We start from the raw sequence: 20507 nt of genomic DNA on the forward strand, positions 1-20507 counted from the left end.
GTTTCTTTTCGAGTTAGCAAGCTCGTCATTATCCCTTATGCTGTTTTAAGGAAAAACATACTTTTTGTGCCTTTATTAAGAGACAGGACAGTGGATAGAATCCCCAGGAAAACACTTTAAACCAGAGGTTGTTTACGTCCCCTTCAGCCTTACAGTAGGAGACAGTAAAGAGCATGTATTGTGGTGTCACCTCAGTGAGAAGATCAATAATTAGACTTCTACAATTCTACAATTCACTTATCAGACGCTTTTATCCAAAGCGACGTACATCAGAGAGTAAGTACAACACAAGCAAGGATCTAGAAAAAAAGGGAACAATCTCAGTAAGAGCAAACGATCAGCTTTGAGTCTGATTGGACACACAGGTGCTGACAGGAAGTGACCAGAGGCAAAGCACAACATTGAGGGCAGTTCTTGAGAGCTCTAATCAGTATAGAAACCATCTTATAAGTCGTCGTTATCAAACAAAAACCATCGTCATTACCATCATCATCATCAATAATATGGAGACCATCATCATTAAGTTAGTAGACTGTAAATATTACTGGACGAACCCTGACCCGTCTTTTACATAGGCAGCAAATGAGTCCAATCGACGGCCGCATCCATATTGGATTCGCAGTCTCAACCTAACTTCGGATCAACCTAGCCACAGCAGTAAGGCGGGACCCGGCGGGACTTAACTCCGCCCATTCAGCGCGACGTTAGCAGTCCACTTCACAGCATAGCTAACGGCTAGGCTGCTATCATCCCCTATTCCTGCTCGTCCTGAGAAAACTCTATAAACAGTAAGTTAACATTTAACTTTTCTACAACACAGTTAAAACTAATTATCTTCAACCCAAATATTTAATTAAAGTCTTAAAACTACACTTTGTTAAATATACAACTATGGTTATTAGTTATTTGTCAGAGCAGTTACTAGACTTTGTCCGGGTTAGCAAAGTTTTATCCATAAACTGTAAATAAATATATGAGACATCCAGAAGAAATCAATATTACAAAGCATACAGTTCATGTTACTGTTCTGACAAAAAGAGGAATGTCTGTGTCTTATATTTACTGATGTCAACAGCGATGTGGGTGAACATGACAATTGAAAAATAATTATTTAGTATTTATTATAAGATATTTGTTTTCTATAGAACCCTGTGAAGTCATGGAGTCTGTGGACAGTGTCAGCTTCACACCAAGTATTAGAAAAAATAGTGTTTAAGACTGGCATGTAATATTATTATTGCAGCTACCTTGTTCAATTTTATTCCTGCAGATGTGGCTAATAATAAAAAAACACCCTGAGCTGTCACATGTAGTTAACTGTACATTTTGTCTTGTCTGAGGCATTAATTGAACACCTTTGTGTTTCTCCTATAGACACAGTGTGGATTATTGGTGACTTGTCCGTCGAGGTGCCCAGAGAGCTGCAGAGACAGAGGAAGAAACCTGAGCCTCAACAACATCTGCATTTGTTGGTTCTTCTGGGGTGGACTTCGGTTGCTTCTCTTCAACAGCTTGCTGCGAGGGAGGTCTCCCCCGGATGGCCTGAGTGATGTCACCCACAGGCTGAGAGCTGAGGCGGGTTTTAAACCTCCTGACAAACCGTTACACCGCACCCGCCTGTCAAGCTGGTCAGCTACACGCCTTATTGTGAATAACTCTTATCCTTCATCAAATCAAACGACCCCCGTACAGTGTGTGTCGATCGAGAGCTAATCAGACCTATTTGTTTGTTTTGTACCAAGCTGTAAACATGTTAATCTCTGCTGTAAAAACAGGCTTTTTGAATGTGGTTTTTCAGATTAAATAAATATTTCTATATAAATACACTCCTTTATGTCTACTTATGAGTATACATTTCAGATTTGAAATGACAAGACTAAAATGTGCATTAATGCTCAACTCAATAGCTTAGGGAAGGAAGGAAGGCTACTTTTACACAACTTTTTATTCTTTTGACATTTTTTTTTTACCAAATACTAATGTAGTTCAAAATTTTCCCTTAAGCACAGCCCCATTCTTAAATCAAGACACATGGAGAGTAAATAAGATCAATAACTTGTGAATAAAAACAGTTAAAAATGATTTAGAAATGTAGTCTTCCCAGATCAATATCACATAATATCAACTTCTCCCATCTAAACTGGACAAACAGTTTTAAAATGGGAAGAAAATAGTTTGATTGCAAGTTGTTTGGAGGAGATCTATTTTTATTTGAACAGCATGAATACAGTCTTCCAAGGTGCAAACCCTCCTCCTCCTCCTCCTGAAGTTTGTGGAGCTCCTTCATGTACTGCCGTCTTATCTGCTGGCCATCTTCTCTCACCAGAACTTCGACTGTTGAAAAGTAATTCTGAAGAAGCTCGAGCATGTGACATGGATCCAGGAGAACGTGGACTTTTAGTGAGGGGTCTTCAGGATCGCAAAGAAAGATAGAAAATAGCAGTTACTCATTAAATCATTTTTTTGTTCTCATATATTTTTCTATATTCATCTGTGTGTAAGAGCACATTTATAAATTCAACAGTGTACTACCCAGACAACATAGGTACAGTATTCAGGTAATCAACATCTATTCAAAGTTAAGAAGATAAACCTTATTGTAATCATGCTATTTTCAGCTCTCTCACTCACTTGCACAATGATATTCCACATCAAATTGTCTCAGATTTTGTGTGAGGAAAAATTAAGCAATTTATTGTGGATAGTACTTCATCTTAACATGAAACAAATATAACCTGAATTATTTAAATCATTAACAGTCTCTGTGCTTTAGTACAGAACATACAGTAACTCATTTATTATTAACATGAGCTCAGTACATAGCTGTATTCTTCAAATTATTTCTTGTACTAATTGCTTTATATCTCATTTTAATTCCATATGTGATTTATATTTTATATTTCTACTGCTATATTCTTTATAAGAGCATCTGTAATGATTAAGAACTATATTAATAACCAGATTAAATTTACCTGAACTCATACAAAGTTAATTTGTTTTTATTTGGTAACAGTTTGCACAAATCTTAAGACACTACATCAACCATGTAACATTAATGTCATCCTCTATAACCTACACAGCATATTAGGTTCAGTTGAGTTTATGTTACTGATGGATAATTACTACACAAAGTTTGTTTTTTAATGTCCACATTTACGTCATCATAACGTCAGATAACAATATTTACATTCTGTGGTTAACCACCGAGGTGAACCTTTAGCTTCTAACATCACACAAACTTATTATTTTCAACATCTTAATAACAAACATTTCTAAACTGACTGTAAATAATGGACTACACTGAGTACAGTTAGCCGACTGGTTTACAAGCTAACGCTAAACAAGCTAGGTCCGTAAATATAAATACCGACACGTGAGTATGCAGTAAATATAACACTACTATATCACTTACCGAAAAAAACTGAAGCATCAACTTGTTGGATGGTCTGTTAACAGCACAGCAAGCCATGTATGTTGTCAGATATGTGTTAAACAAACTCTCCAAACAAAGTAAAAAAAAAGAGAAATCAGACTGATCAAGCTGTTAGCCTCCTGACCTGCTGAACTGACAGACAGATGCAGCGTGCAGAGCTGTCAATCAAATCTGCCACAGCCCTTATATGGGCATAGTCGTTTTCCTTAATAGAATAAAAGCCGACGAGTTATAAAAAAATGTATTGGCAGAGCGTAGTGGGCAGGAAGGAGTGTAGACCTGGATGAGAGAGTTAAAGTAAGGAGGAGCCTTTTCGTCGCTGTTTTGTAAGCGAGCAGCAGAGTTTTAAATTTGATGTTTTAAATAGACTTCTTATTTACAATAGAAGTGAGGGTATGGGAGAATGCTCCAAAACACAGTACAAACAGGAAGCCGAAGGGCAGTGTGTGTAGTCCGTTACTGTTCAGTATTATGCTCTATGATATCTTTGATGTAGAACATGGCTTAGGGAAATCCCTGTAGGGCTCAGAATGTCAAATACATTCATGAGAAAATTCAGTCAGTCGAACAGAGGGCAAATAACACGTCTCAGATAACATGCATAATCACAGGTCTCATAACAGGACACACAGGATTATATAACACACTTCAGATAATAGGCCAACGTCCAACTGGATTACATTGGTAATGCAATAAATCAGAAAGAGTCCAACATTGCATCCTAAAATGTCAGCTATATGAGCGGGAACGAGAGAAACTGAGGGAAACATTTAAGAAAATTAAGATGGATTTAACACCAGAAAAACTTCTTGGAGGAAAAAAAGACCAAACACATAAATAGTTGATGATTTTCTGGATGAAACAGGTTTGAATTAAGTTTTTTAAAAAGTTTTCTTTTACTATTATTATTATTTTTGTTGTCGAGCCACACTCCAGTGCAGCAGGGGGCGGTAATGAACCAATAAGCTGGATTGTCGACCGCGAGAAAACTCCAAAGAAGAAGAAGGAATAGAAAATGAAGTACAGGAAAGGCCAGTAATGATGTTCTGTTTGCAGAAAATAGGACGGGTGGAAGCCAGTGTGAAGAGCTTCTTGGAGTGTGAACAAACAGAGGAAAGGAATAGTTAAATATTTCACTCTGACTGGACTTGACGAGCAGATTTGAGACGTTAACACTATGAAGAAGAATCAATGAGAAGGGGTCCTGGAGGTGGCAGTAATGCGACAATGTGGATGCAAGCAGCCGTCAAACACCAAAGAAGAAGAAGAAGAAGAAGCATTCTTGGATCTTCAGGTAAGAATTTTCCTCCATTGAGAGAGCTTTTTTTCAGATTTAAAAGACGTTTGGTTTTTGAAATGCCATTTCCTTTTTTGGCTGCTTAGATTAAGTTCAAAAAGCAGATCCCAGCTGCTTCCCTATTGGCCCGTTTAACCCCACAGCTCAAGACTTACGCACCATTTCATGAACAACTTACTAGAGTTCCAAATACATTTTTGATCCTCTCAATGACGTTTGGCTGCAAAGAATAAGGGTGACTTACTGGCTGGCCAGTTTGCTACGATTTGTTAAAAGATGTCATTTAAGAAAATGAGACACCACTTGTTTATTGTAATTCTTAGACAACAGTCTTTGTTGTTGTGCTTTTAGCAATCTCTAGTGTTGTGTTGTCAGATTACTCTTGTATTGTGAGTATAAATTAAATTCAAACTGTTGGTTGAACAAAAGAAGAAACTGTGTGACATTAACTGTGACGGCAATTTCCATAATTTTCTGACACTTCAACGGCCGAATAATTCATCAATTACCTGAGAAAATTAATTAAATCATCAGTGCCGGCCGTACTCAGATTAACACAAAGACAGCAAAGAGCGTGATGACTTAATAAGAAAAGCAGATGATTATGACTTCCTGTCTAGAGAGTGAGGGTGCACAGTTTTCCTCCCATATTTCTCTCCCCTGCTCTCGTGTCTCTCCCATTCAATTTGTCCAAACGTCCTCTCGGCCTCCTCCAGAATATGTTTTTTTATTTTCTTTGACTGGACAGGACTCATTTAAAGAGGTCTCTGTTATGTTCCCCACCAACCTGTTCTCTTTTTGCTATCCTTTCAGTTCCTCGGCACGATCTATATCACCCTGAGTGACCTTCTCTGAAAGCTTACAGGGCTGTTAATATTTCAGGACTGACGGGCGAACAAAAAAAAGAACACTGCCATTGATTTTAAAACGCTACTCTTGTTCCTCAAAGAAAATTGTGCAGGGTCATCTGACCTGTATTGGTCTTTTTATATCTCTGCTGACATTTATTTTTCATAAACTTCAATGTTATTACAGAACTGCGACAGGTTGCACTTCACAGTGTTTTGTGTTTATACGACTAGTTTCAGATGGATTTTTCATATTTATTGACATAAAAGAAATGTTGTCTTCAGGCCATGTTCAGTTTTGGTATCAGGTCGGTCCAGGCATAGTTCAATGGATCAGTCTCAGCTAAAATAGAGGCAGCTTATCCTCTTTCTGTTGACTGATACAAGTTTTCTTGACCCCAGTTTTTGCTTGCTTGTGTTACAGTCAGGCTTTATGGACAAAAAAGGTTTGGCTGTTCTATGGAAGCGAATGGAGAAGAGTGTTGATAGAGATGTAATTAAAGGGGACATATTGTGAAAAATCCACTTCTACAGTGTTTTTTGAACATAAATTTGAGTAACCTGAGTGTCTACAGACCCACAAAATGTGAAATAAAAACGCTCCGTTTCAAATGTGCTCTCCTTGTGATGTCACAGTGGGATTATGGTTGAAAAAAAATCCCCTCCCCTCGGCTGGTATCTCCACCCATGGACTCCACCCCCAGCATAGAGAAAAGGTTTGTCCTTTACCTTTCTGCGTTCTAACCTCTCTCCATTTTTCAAAAGCATCTCCAATATTGATCCTAGTTTGAGCACGTTTCTGCTCGTGGAGCTTATTAGAAACATGCAGAGGCTTTTTAGGTCGGGTACAATCACTTCTATCTGAACCACTTCTCTTACAGGGCGGCTGTGGCTCAGTTGGTAGAGTTGTCGCCTCTCAACCGGAAGGTTGAGGGTTCGATCACCACTTGTTTATTGTGAGCAACATGTCCGATGTGTCCTTGGGCTGAATTGCTCCCACTGCTTCAGTGGTGGTGTATGAATGGGATTAGTTACTTCTGATGATACTACATAGCCATCACTACCATCAGTGTGTGAAAGGGTATGAATGGGTAGGTGTGACAGGTGGTGTAAAAGCGCTATATAAGCTCCATTTACCATTTATAGTATCATTATTACAAATGTGGTTACACTGTAAGGCCCAGAAAGTTTCCCATCATTCCCAGAGGCATGTATAATCCCAAGACGCAAGCCAGTCAGTTCAGTGACTGGTTTAAGCTTTATGTATCTCGCTAATCAGATATTCATTCATTCATTCATTTTACAGCAGCCGTTGAGGGCATTGTGTTCTTGCCGTGTTTAATTTAAGAATCACTTCATTAGCATAGGAAAAGCGACAAGTGTGGGGTTGTGTGCTCCACAATGTAGTCATTTACATAGTTGCCATAGTTATACATCACCAAATGGCCTCCAGGAGGGTTGTTATACTGAGCCTCTGCCTCAGGGTGCTCGTTATCGTCCTGCTCCCTGAACTGCAAACTACCCGTAGACGTGCAGAAATTGCTTCACTTTTCCCAAACGTTCAATTCAGTGTGAGATTGATTTATTGTACAAGTAGAGGGTTTAACTGCCTCACGATCTCCCCCAGCAGACAGACGTGTCATGATGACTTTTAATGAATGTTACCATTTATACTCAAATGCAGATTTCTACCTTGGTGTGAGCGGACCTGTCAGTCTTCCCTCCTACGGCTTCTAATGAGGCCAGACACTTGTTTCTCATCTTAATGAGCTCTGCTGTCTTTCCTTAAGCAACTTATATGCAGAGTCGAGACAAGCGGCAACTCAAGAGCTCAGAGAGCAGGTGGTTAATGTAGGAGATCTGACATGAATGCCATTATGCATGAGGTGTTCTGAGGGAGTCTCATCTGCTGCGTCTTTTTGTTCCTGATGTATTTCCACAATTTGTTGCATCCAAAAGCCTCGCTGTTCATGTGACACGGCTCTTTGAGTCTCCGGGATTGAATCCAGTTTAGCTTGAAAGCACCTCTGGGTAATTTCACACTTTTCTGCTCTCAAAAGGCAGAAAAATATGACATTTTTGAATTTTAAAGACTTTATTACCAAGAAATCCTCGGAGCAAACAATCACATCCTCGGGAACTTTGTTGTAATCTCTCACTGCTGTGAGCTTTCGATTTCATTTCAGAATAGCAATTTAGTACTGCCTGTGCGACAAGCAGGTTGTCCTTAAATAGCCACAATCAAAACACAAATGATGCTTAAGAAGTAAGTGGAAAACGCTGAACATGAATGAGGTCAGTCAATCAAGATGAGATGCACCACCCATGCAGTCAGTTCTGTGCAAACATTTATAAGCAAATCGGTTTTTTTTTGTTCTGTTCCTCATTTGAGAATAGGCAATCCAGAAATGTTGACAAGGACACATTTTTGTCACATCAAAGTGATTTATTTACATTTTCATTCACACTGAGAGCTGAATGTTTGTTGCGTTGTGCTTCTGTTATGGCCATTTGAAGACACACGGTCACTTTTTGTTGGATTCAACTCTTTAACCACTTCTGAAGGGATGTGTGGAAGTTTACTTTCCTCACAAATTATAAATGAAATCTATATAATTAGATATTTATATTGCATCTCTCTACAATGTTTAGAATTTGGACTGCAGTACCCATTTATACACTACATGTCAGAACTACATATTGCTCCTTAAAAGGTAACCTTGTCTTCCATTTCCAAAGGTCGAATCAAACTCACGGCTGCTGCAACAAGGACGATATCCTGTGTACATGGGGCGTGCAACATAACAGTTAAGCTATCCACACCCCATTTTTCTGTGTTTTTAGTGAATCTTTGTTTTTTTCTTTTCGCTGTTGGAATTGCTGTGGTAACAGTTTGTGAAGCCGTTTGTGAGCTCGCTCTGTGAAAAACACTAGACCAACATAAAGAGAAACATTTTCAGTATGGCTGGTACATTGAAGCACAGCGCTACACTGGTGCTAGGGGGCGCTATAGCTCCATAACCAATCTGTCTAGCCCCGGGTATGCTCCCTCACGTACGTCTGCTTTCATTTGAAAAAAAGAGAGAGAGTAACTATGAATTCATGAAAATCTCTGGGTACATTATTTTTAACATGAATTTCTTTAGACTTTTTTTCTTTTTCTGACTTCGTCTTATGCTGACTATGATACTAGCAGACGTTTTCTTTTTTTATCCAAAGCGACAAACTTCACAGAGTAATTAAAACACAAGCAATTTCCAGCCTCTGTTTCACGGTGTGTACAGCAACAGTGATATAGTAGTGACAAGCCTGCTGAACTGTGTTGGTTTCTGACAGGTGATAAACAGGTCCATGCGGCTTCTGTCCATCAGTGCATTACTGTAATGTTCCAGACTGCAATTTATTTTGACACATGGTGATCACACGCTGGCTGGCACATGATTTACTTCTGTCACCAGTTGTATTATTTTCTCTTCAACGTATAAGGGACTGAGAAACATTCAATCAGCATGCGACACTTTGATGATATGTGTAGATATTTCATTCAGCTCTGGTGAAGGACAGGACTCATTACTACTGGTTGACAGCACAATTTAGAAGCGCAAACACATATATCCCACAGTGTCTGTTGAGAATATTAATACATTATAAATGTTGTCATTACATGGACATATATAATGTTCTGTTTAAGTAAACGCTTTCCAATTTATCATTTATACACATACTCATAGTGTACAGTATATTCAGGCTCCTAAATAAGTGCTGATCATAAATACAAACTGTTCAGAATCCTCCTCTGAGCTGTATACTCATATAATAAAAGGTTCACACGTTATTCCAAATACACTTTACCCTGTTTGTCTAACACTAAAATGTGTCTCTAGGAGGTCTGGAGGTCTCTCACCCAGAACATTTTTAGCACCAGAAACGTCTTTCCCTCGATTTGATCGATTTTTAAGCACAGGTTGAAGGTTTTCTGCACCACTTTGAAATGATGATTTAGTTATGTGTCCTCTTTTTATGTTCATCAGGAACATTTTCACACAGTGATGCATTAATTTAAAAACATGTAGACTTCAAGTTCTTGTGTTTCTGTTCTAGCTCTGCAGAGTTCCTACAGCTGGAGCTTCATACAGGCTCTGCAGCCTTTGTTCATAGGTTGTTTTTTTATGACATCATTGGACTAACTTTGTTTGGTTTATATATAATCAAACATAATAAAGAATGTGTTCATTCTGTAAAACATGATTAAAGTAAGTTTTACTGAAAGAAGAGTTTAATTCATAGAGGGGGCGGGCCATGGTTGATTGACATACAGACAGTCACTCAGTGGCTAAAGCCCCGGATATTATTTAATTAGCCCCGAATATAATTGTTTTGAAAAAAATAAAATAAAAAAAGGATCAACTTTCCGACGGTCCTTGAACGCCCCTCGTTTACCACACGACAACAGAGCAATAAAATCTCCGTATTCAACCATGGAATTTCCGAGTGTCTCTGAACGCACCACTGTCAAATTTACCGTCACAGCAGAGAAATGGCAGTTCTGTTCTGTCCTGTGAGGTGAGTAGACGTGTTTATCCAGCAATCTACCAACTGTTCAACTGTTCAAAGGTAGAGGTAAAGCATTATGAAAAATTTTGCATGCGCAATAAAGCATACAAAAAAATTTGCCGCACGCATATGCCATTTCCCTCTGGGCTAAGCCCCGGATGTTTCAGAAACCTAGAAACACCCCTGACAGTCACCATGGTTACTCACTCTCACCTGGCTGCTGCACACTGCACACAACGTGTAACGTCATTTAGCCTAATCCCTATAAATATGGTTATCACAACAGGTGAGCTTCGGGTGGAGAGGCTTGATAGTAACTTTTTAAATGTGAGAGAGAGCAGAAAACACCGACAGCAACATTTGAAACATCGGGGTTATATCTCCCCTCACTGTCTGTCTGAGCTCCTCTCTGTCTGTCTCTCTGCAGACTGTTAACGTCTCTCCGGCTCGTTAAACGGTTTCTTGAGTCGCTATCCGAGATGTAATCTTAACTGTGCAAACTATGCAGATAAGTTAACTGTTGCTCACGCCGAGTCGGTTTGGAAAAATATCAGAACAGTTGCATATAGCCTAACCGGTTTCGTTTTCACCGTTGCGGAGCAAAAAAGGAGGGGGGAGACGCGTCTGTGAAGGAGCATAACCTGTAGCATGATAGAATAAACACATTTCAATCAGGAGAGACAATTGAATAAAGACAATTATTTATTACAATGAAATATGGAAATGTTTCTTGACAGAAATATCTTTGGCGCTTGGACTCTATGGGGTGGGCGATGTGTAGAATGACAATTCTGACCAACGGCAGAATAGATCCCCCCCATGGAGTCCAGACACTGGTGGTGGTGACGCTGATGCCTTGATGAGACCAGATGGGATGAGAAATGATGGATGATGATTCTGCGAGATGGCGGTGTTGGGGACGAGGAGGGGCGCATGAAACATCAGAATGAAGGAACTAAGGGAGAGAAAGAATCATATTTAAAAAGGGAGTGGAACGATGATACGTTGAACATAAGGCTGGAACACCATGACATTGGTTAGGTGAGTACCACTGACGAGACAGCTGATTAACCAATGACAGCCCCAGAAAATGACAACTCAAGAATGACAGCGGAAACGAGATTAAGCGTGTAAAAAAGATGAATGAGAAAGACCCGATCGTGAAAGCAGTTCTATAGTCTTCCTGACTGAACGTACGCAAGAGCTTCATTAGCCCAGTTCTACGATCTCACTACTTTGGCAGATCGTCAACACGTTAAAACCCTTCACGATCTAAGATTGTTATATCGCCCACCACTACCCCCAATGATGAGAAAAGTCCATCCTCTTCGTCTTCTGCCTGCTTCACTTTTCAGAAAATGTGTGCTCAAACAGGCTGTTTGGAGATTTTCCCTTCATGACATCACAAAGGGCAGTAGCCCCTCCCCCAGGTGGGTGACACTCCCACAGCTAGGTGTTTGTTCTGCCCTCTGTAATGTAAACACTCTAATAAAATTCTACATATTGTACCTTTAAATTAATAATTCATCAAAATAGTTTGCAAATTATTGTTTTTTGATCGACCTATCGATGAATTCTCTAACTCTTGTGTTTCCTTGTGATCACTTTGAGCACCGGCCCCCTCTAAAGGTCTCTGCACGCTCCTGTGCTATCCATCCCCATCACAGCTGGCTGAAGACGCCGCTTAGCTCACAAACTTCACACAGCTATCCGAGTCCTTGAACTTAATCTTCAAACACGCCGAGGGTCTGCTTGAGTCCAGAGTCAGCTCAGGTCCCAGGGGGGGAACTCTGACCCAGATGGTGGGGGAGCACACAGAATGAGCAGCAGGAGAGAGTCGGATGTCCGTCTAACATAACTAATCACAAAGACGACAGGAAAACCTTGAAAGGATGGTGAAAATCTAGAGGAGGATCAGTCCTCTTTATTTCTGATACATTTCATTCTCTTTGACCATAAAAGAATCACCAGCATCCATCGACTTCCTGAATGAGTCGGATTTACATTTCCAGTGTCAAAGAATCATCAACATCATTAGTGAAGGATTGGTTGTTGTTTTCTTCGGCTCCAGCACCAAGAATTTTCTCAAAAGTTCCAAATCTTGTAGGTTTTTTTGAAAAGTAATATGAACTTATTCTCATTTCCTTTGAGCCTCTTCAAGTGGAAAAGCATGTTGACAGAGAAGACGTTATTTAACAGGGTTAATATTAAAATGTTACTGCAGTAAGGGTATAAAGCATGAAGGTTTTATGTTCTGTGTTGAGCCTCCATCCACAGAAAAAGTGTTTGTCTTTTCTTTACGGAAGCCCTAAGCAGACAAGCAGTTGTACATTTTATCTGCTCTCTTTTTTTTTTCCAAGATCTCAACACATTTTTTCCCGACATCTCATTATATCTGCGAATATCTAGGGATGACAGAATAATGTTCTGGAAATCAAGGAATCAAAACAATAGGCTGCTCACTGTGAAAGGCCAGAACACAACATGCCATGCTGCCATTGCCAACACTAATCCAACCACAGGTCGGATTCTAACGTGGGGCCGTACACCTCATGTACTACATCCGCGCAAAATAACCACTAGGCCACCAGCGCCCCCTTGGTGTCTTGCCTTTGAATTTGTTTTAATTGTTGCTGTTCTGGTTTTTAGTGTTTTTCATATTCGTATTTTGTAAATTACAAGGTTTCTAATATTCTTAATGCTTTTATTTTGAAAATCATACTGATGTGAAGTTGGGAAATTACATTTTTATCTAACAATTTACAGAGTTTTTGTTGGTGTCAGATGATTTATAACATAGTGGACTAGCGGAGTGTGGAGATTACAATAGATTGCTCTTTTTTTATCACATGGCTCTGGCTGAATTCATAAAATTGAATCTAAAATCTGACGTAAGCACACAGATTTGTATTGATCGTCCTTGATGTAAATTTTCACTCATAAATACGAGTTACATTTGTTTCCTTCATTAGAGATCTTTCACTACATGGAGATAATAAGCTGCACTGATCACTGCAAATTAAAACGATTCAATGCACTTTGCATAATTAGTTTTAATTAACGACAGAACTGCATTTCCATTTCTGTGTTCTTCCTGTTGTGGATTTTTTTGGTATTTCAAATATCCATTCTACTTGATTTATTCCACTTCTCTTCACATTATTTTGGATCTTTTGGTCTAGAAAGCATCGGTGCTTTGAAAGCCCTTTAAAGCTGGTACAAACCATTTTGCATGACACAGTAAATTAATTTGAAACAGGAAGGTCATCAGCTCTCCCTCTTGGCGTTCTTGCGTCTGCACCGTTTGTTCTCAACCCCGCAGCTCTGCTCAAGCACATCATTACCCTCTCCTTACTTCTCTCTGTTTCCCAACCGCGCTGGCTCGTGCTGTCGGTTATCTTCTGTGACGTCTATTATCATGTCAGAACAGATTCCTCTGTAGGATGTCGACGCGCATTCACAGATTTGCTTGGTTTCCCCTCGTGTTAAAATCTGCTGCCAGATTTATCGACAAACCTTTTTATGGAACGGTTTGTATTCAGATCAAAACACACACACAACACTCAAATCTTCACTCATTTAATGCTCTGGCTGCGTACATTTAAAAACCTGTGCAGCTTTTTAACCTCAAATCAGAGAGGTTGCAAATGTAATTAGATAAATCTGAACTTTACTGCAACATTTGACGAGCTCCACAAATTACATTTAAACCAGCATGATGGGATTCATGGTTCTGTAGTTTAACAAAGTTCCCTAATATCCTGCTTTCTTACCATCTGTGTAAAAATTATTTGCCTTCATAATTTGGACCACATCTGGTGACATCTGGTGGGTATCCATCAGGTCATTCCTGGGGGGTTTTGTATGTTGTAAGTGCATGCAGTCTCTCCGTCCTCCAGAACACCTCCACTCATTTCATTTCTAACCTTTATTTAAGCCTCAAAATCATTGGAGGTTTCCCTCATTTACGATGATGTCAAGTTACAAATCAAAAACAAAACACAGGAAGTCACAACAGGCAAAAAAGCTGTTTTTACAGCAGAAATTAACATGTTTTCAGCCTGGTAGAAAAAAACAAAATAGGTCTGATTAGTTATTGTCATCACTGGCACACACTGAACGGGGGGTGATTTTTAAAAAAGGCGTGTAGGTGACATGATTGACAGGTGGGCGTGATGTAACGTTTCATCAAGAGGTTTAAAACCCGCCTCAGCTCCAGCTCTCAGCCTGTCGTTAGGTTGACTGAAAGTTAGGTTGAGACAGCATTTCCAACATGGCGGCTGCTGCTGATGAGCCTCCGGAGCCTCCTGCAGGAACAGATGGCCGACGTCACTCAGGCTTCATCCATTAATATTGACAGTCTATGGTTTGGAAACACAAAGCTGTGTGAGCAACTTTTTCACAGTGATGAAGGTGAGCTATACTCACACTAGAGTCTCTCAGTGATGCACACACTTCATCCTGAGAGTTTCCAAAGCTGAGCATCATTTCTTGCAGCCTATAAAAGACTGCTCATACATATCTCTCGGGCAAATAGGCTTAAGAGTAGAGTGCACTGGCAGAGAAGATTTGGCAAGTTTCTCATCGGCGCAACCCACATACCTCTGCTGCTCATCCCACGGATGCATGTTCCTTACAAATGTGGCACCATTCAAAAGGTAAATAAACAGGCGTTTGTTATTTTTCACTTTTTCCTATTATCACAAATTCTATGGTTGAATTATTTGAACATTCCTGCTAGTTGATCAAATTTATATACTCTTATTTTGGTTAAAAGAGCAGTCTGTTGATGTTGGCAACAACAACAAAAAAAGCCCAGCACTCATAAGGTCTCATTTAAACTAATCCAGCCCTGAACCTTGAATGAATTTGACGCCCATGCGTGTAGTGTCAAAATACTTGAAGACTTGATTTCTCGTAAATTCTGGAGTCAGTGAACCTAATCCAAGCAACAAATTAGGTTTTCTGCAAAGCATATCAAGCAAATAAGTAGAAATTCAAGTCTTACCTTTTGAGGAGATAAAGTTTCCAAATTAGGCTTTTGTTCAAAGAAACAGGCCAATCCTTGAAATGTGTCTGCTGTCTCGCTTTAAACCCTTAATTTTCTGTCGTGCTAAATCATTGTGCCTGCTATAGGTAGAAAGCCAAACTTACATTTTGTTCTCACTAAATTAGATACAGAACGTTGGTCCTTAAAACGTTAACACGACTGTACAATTTGGACTAAGTCAGCATGTAAAATATCTGGAAAAACAACAATCTCTACTCCTAGAAATAAACTCACACAGCCGTTTTGACAGACCGTGCAGCTTGTTTTACAGCTCTAATGTCTGAAGCAACAGCAACATGATTCCAGGTGAAATCCAATTAAAAGGCAGGCCTACAAGAGAACACCTCGGTCCACACTTGATGCTCCCTGTCAAGCATCTACCCTGCAGGTGCATGTCAGAGGACGGATGCAGTGAGGTATTTTTAAGGTGACAAATACTTTGTTTCTTTCAGATTTCTTTATACAGGCACGATTCAGACTGCAGCTTGAAAGAAACACCTCTACAGTTCATTATCGGTGCTTGTGATTGTGATGTCCTCATGCCTTCCTTTTCATGCATCCCATTTTGTAATTTCTATTTGAGTTCAGGGTGTAATAAAGGTTACTTCAGTGATTTATAAAGTTTAATTTAAAGGTACAGTGTCCCCTCTGCTAAGGGGGAGTAGCAGAGAGCTCTCCCATGATTCCCCACTAGCTTCAATTTCATCTTTTGTTATTGTTTTGATTGAGATTATTTTATATTCTGTGCATTTAAAAAGCCATGCAGAATAATGCATCCATTAAAATCAACATAAAAAACAATATTCTCCAATATTGATCCTAGTTTGAGCACGTTTCTGCTCGTGGAGCTTATTAGAAACATGCAGAGGCTTTTTAGGTCGGGTACAATCACTTCTATCTGAACCACTTCTCTTGCCCGCTTCCATCGCTGCAACACCTGTTGACCTGATAACTGCTCTCATATCTGACAAAACCGAGGGGCGTCCAAAACGGCCGTGGGGGGGGGGGGTCGCCTTAAAAGCGCCTACCTTCTCTGGTCCAAACAAATCCAGAGCATTCAGTAGCAGAATCTAAAGTTAGAAGGAGGACATACTGGCTGCTGCATTGTTGTCAGAGAAGCCAGCACTTCAACATAGCATGTTTCCTTAATGTCTGATCATATAGTAAGATACCTTTATCATTTCATTCAGTAGATATCTTACTGATTGATCCTTTAAGGATAACGTCTGCTTATGATGGTGGTCTAGGGGGGTTATGACTCTGGAGTTTTAGTTCTGTATGACACAAAGAGTCATGTTTAAATTAAAACAAATGCCTCTATATTAGCTACAAAAGCAAACAGCAACAAGAATGACAATTTCTTCAAAGTGATAATTATTGCCTGTAACCACTGCGTCTGGGTACAGTAGGTGTCAGAACACTGAGTTACAGCATGCTGCAGAAATAGCCTTCATTTACAATTTCTAAGGAAAAGATTGACAGTTGAAAGAAAGCAGGAGGAGATTTCTCATCAGAAAACACTCCACATGCAAGTAAGGAACAAGAGCATCAAAGAGGTCACATGTACTGCTTTGTTCCTCACAGGAGCTTGAACTTATCTACACTCCATAGCATAATTTACATCACTTTCATAACCTGAGCAGATCTTTCCTCAGAGCATAAATCAGCCAAGGAGGAGTCAGGTCAGAACACAACCAAACTGTGAGTGTTTCAAAATGTTAACCACACATTAGAAACGCTTTTCTCTTTCTCCGCCAGGTTTTTTTTTTTTAAAAAACTGACCCTGGACTCTGGTTCAGGCAAGGCAAGGCAAGGCAAGTTTATTTATGTCGCACATTTCAACAACAAGGCAATTCAAAGTGCTTCACAAAAGACATCAAAAGCATCATGACAGAGGAAAGAAAATAACCATTAAAATAGAAAATTAAAAAATCACTGAAATTATTAAATCTGAAAATATGTTCCAAAAAATATAAAAAGAGTTAAAAGTTAAAGTGCTGAGTAAAAATTTAAAATCTGATTAAAATTGTTTAATGAAAGGCAGCTGTAAACAGATGTGTCTTCAACCTGGATTTAAAAGAGCTGAGAGTTTCAGCAGACCTGCAGTTTTCTGGGAGTTTGTTCCAGATATACGGAGCATAGAAACTGAACGCTGCTTCTCCATGTTTGGTTCTGACTCTGGGGACAGAGAGCAGACCTGTCCCAGACGACCTGAGCGGTCTGGATGGTTTGTAATTAATCAGGAGGTCACTAATGTATCTTGGCCCTAAACCATTAAGCGCTTTATAAAACCAGCAGCAGGATTTTAAAGTCTATTCTCTGACAGACTGGGAGCCAGTGTAAAGACCTCAGAACTGGACTGATGTGATGATGAGCCAGGCGTTGAATTTAAACTAAAAACCCTCCACAACAACATAATGCTGTATATTTAGAGATGTTTGTGGGGGGGGCGGACAGAGCTGAGACCCGCTCTGGGGGCCTCTGATGCATCCGCATGAGGGAAGAAGCTGTGGGCTGAGGTCATAGGTGGGGTGTGACATTATCTCTTCTCAACCTGGCTGATGATCGTTTCATCAGCGACAGCCTGGAGAGTTGGCAGCGTCTGCCTCTTGATTTTTCTGTGAACTTTGTGTCAGCAGGGTAACTGGCGGGTTTTCAAATGGTTTAACGCATCATCAAGAGGTTGAACTTTTCTTGTCGTGCATGAATGTAGAAGCTAACCATTTAAGGTTATCTCCTGCAGGAGGGATACGCCGTAGTGTCTTCTGTAAGGATGACATCACCCACACACCAGGAGATTAACTGAGCTATATTGTAGGTGTCTCAGGGGAGAAAAGTCTGTTTCCATGGTCAAAAGTAGATTTCTTATTGTGTTGAAAACTCAGAGGAGGAACTGTATGTGTGAAGCAAACAGCTGGATTTTTTTATTCAGACTTCACCCGGAGTTTATCCTGCCAGCCCACCTAGTTCAATTTTTTTTGCAAGCAAGTCGTTTATTTCCCCGATCAGACATGGAGCAAAGAGGATGTGGGTACAAGACACGATCGGGGAATATCACACATTTGGAAAAGAGCGCTGGTGACATCAACAGCTCCTCGCTGAACTCAAGGGTTCGGTGCTTTTAGGGACTGAATTCCCGGTAGCTGGATGGACAGAGAAGAATAGATGTATGCAGCATAATGGGAGATATCTATACAATCTCTCAAATAGAATATATCCTGTTAATGGCTGAAGGGTCGAGGAGGAAGTATGTCCTGTTTTGCCAAAGAATAACAGAGTGAAGGTCGTCCATTGTGCTGTGTGAAGGCACATACTGTGAGATGGTGCAGCAAAGAGGTTTCTTACTTTACTTTTGCAGTTTTCGTTTTCAGTCATCGAAATCAGGGTTGGCGATTCTGGAAGTATTTCGCTCCTCTTTTTGTGCACATTTGAAGATGTAGCCTCAATGTAGCCTGCAGCTGCATGTTTGGAGAAACCAAGGTGAACGCCTGTTTAATTTTGTACTTACCCGTGTCCCCGTCTTCCAGATCCCACCCCTCATCTTTTCCCGAGTTGTGCTTCCTCGCCCTGATTGTACTCACCTGCATCTCGTCATCCCCTTCATGTTGCCTCTTCGTTGTGTGTTCCCTGTCGACTCGGTAAAGCCTATACTTTTGTGGGTGTTTCAAATACGACCAAAGCCTGATTTTTTTTTATCTTTACCTCTGGCCTGCTCCTTTTTGGATTGTTTGCCTGTCATTACAGATTACCTGTGGACCCACCTAGACTGTGAACCAATCTCTGCCCCCCCCCCCCCCCCCCCCCCCCCTTGTGTGAAATGTGCATTCTTGGGTCCTACTGTTCTGCTTTCACTCGTTGTGTTAGAATGCTGAGTTTCCATAGTCACAGTAATGTTTTGTCAAATCTGCAACGGGAACAACTCGCCTATGGTTTGTTTACCAATGCGACATATCTGTTGAAAACGTGTCAGCAGCTGAAGCAAGTAAAGAAGAGAATAAAGGATCCTTAACAGTAGAGCAAAATCCGATTTTCCGATGCAAGACATCAACAGGGGAAGAAATAAACATGGCCGATGCTTTTTCTGACCTACACTGTCTTGTGATGTGTGATGGTGTTCTTCTGTGTTTAAATCAATCAAATCTTTATTTATTCTCAAAAGGACATTGAGGTTTCCCTCATTTCCAATGCCGTCCAGATTACAAGCAACAACTGACTTCCATTAAAACAGTAAAGATTTGAAACAAAGTGGCAAGAAATCATATCCCTAAACTCTGCAGGAGGGGGAAGAACTCCAATCCTTAGAATTTGCCGGAGGGCGTTCCATGAAATTGGGGCATCAAGAAAAAAAATTCAGTTTTCGCGAGTTCAGTAAAAGCTCGAGGGACTTGAGCCAATCAGAAGGACGAGTCATGTAGGTGCCCAAATCCCAAAAAAAAGAAAATATGCTCAATTGACACCTGTGATGATAACACCTTAGACATGATGCAGCAAACGTTTCACACAACATTTGCCTTTTTACTCTCTGCCTTCCTCAAACCGCCCCGACACCTTCTCCCTCTTCACACTTCCTCTCCGTTTGCACGCTCGCATTGGAGGGCACGCCAAAAAAGGTGCAGTTCAAAATGTCTGAAAGAGGAGTGCGAGTGGGTTGTTAAACCCTGCCACACTGAGTCTGCAGTCTAGCAGATTAGAAACATCAGAATAACATGCTTAAAAAAAGAAATGCCACCGAAGAACATAGAGATTTGTTTTAGTGATTTGAAAATAACATTTTGTGGTTCCTGTTGTTTCATTTAACCTGTGGGGCCGATATCTGAGGTATGGAGCCTCAAAAGGAGCAGACCGGCTGTGTTTGAAGACATACTTAAAGTACTTTTCTATGAAGAACTGGGGATTGAACCCAGGCCACATTATGGATATGCCACAATCAGTTAAAGGACAATTATCTACACCTGAATTCACATACAACCTCTAATTTATGCGTATAAGTCTGTGTGCCAAATGGGCAGTACCTATTAAATATTTGTCAAGAATATTTTAATGAGATGTCTTTTATCACGCCTCAAATGTCCCTATAAAGCTATTTTAATGCACATGTAACCTAGAATAAAGGTTGAAAGCTGACAGGCCATTAACGAAGCACCACCCACTGGTTAAAACTGCAGGATGAAGCTGACATCCCAAATGGAGCACTGGGTGTTCCAGTGCATCGAGATGTGTCCTTGTTGGAGGCAGTCTGCTTCCATTACCAGACAACCTTTTTTTTTTACCTAAAAAAAGCAGGAGGAAAGAGGTTGTGTAAGGTCCATCTTAGGCAACAACTCA

The 20507-nt window shown here is 40.2% G+C and overlaps 2 long non-coding RNA genes across 2 annotated transcripts; one reads left to right on the forward strand and one right to left on the reverse strand.

Annotated features, from left to right (window-relative positions):
• The first annotated feature begins 523 nt into the window (after positions 1-523).
• On the forward strand, positions 524-1826 carry LOC132981630 (uncharacterized). Its single transcript, XR_009674619.1, has 2 exons — positions 524-788; positions 1375-1826. It is a non-coding gene; the product is annotated as an uncharacterized LOC132981630 (long non-coding RNA).
• A 360-nt stretch (positions 1827-2186) lies between these two features.
• LOC132981658 (uncharacterized) lies at positions 2187-3598 on the reverse strand. Its single transcript, XR_009674636.1, has 2 exons — positions 3413-3598; positions 2187-2409 (listed from the first exon to the last, which is right to left on the reverse strand). It is a non-coding gene; the product is annotated as an uncharacterized LOC132981658 (long non-coding RNA).
• Positions 3599-20507: the final 16909 nt, after the last annotated feature.

The sequence above is a fragment of the Labrus mixtus genome, chromosome 10 (assembly GCF_963584025.1).
Source record: "Labrus mixtus chromosome 10, fLabMix1.1, whole genome shotgun sequence".
Classification (NCBI taxonomy): Eukaryota; Metazoa; Chordata; class Actinopteri; order Labriformes; family Labridae; genus Labrus; species Labrus mixtus.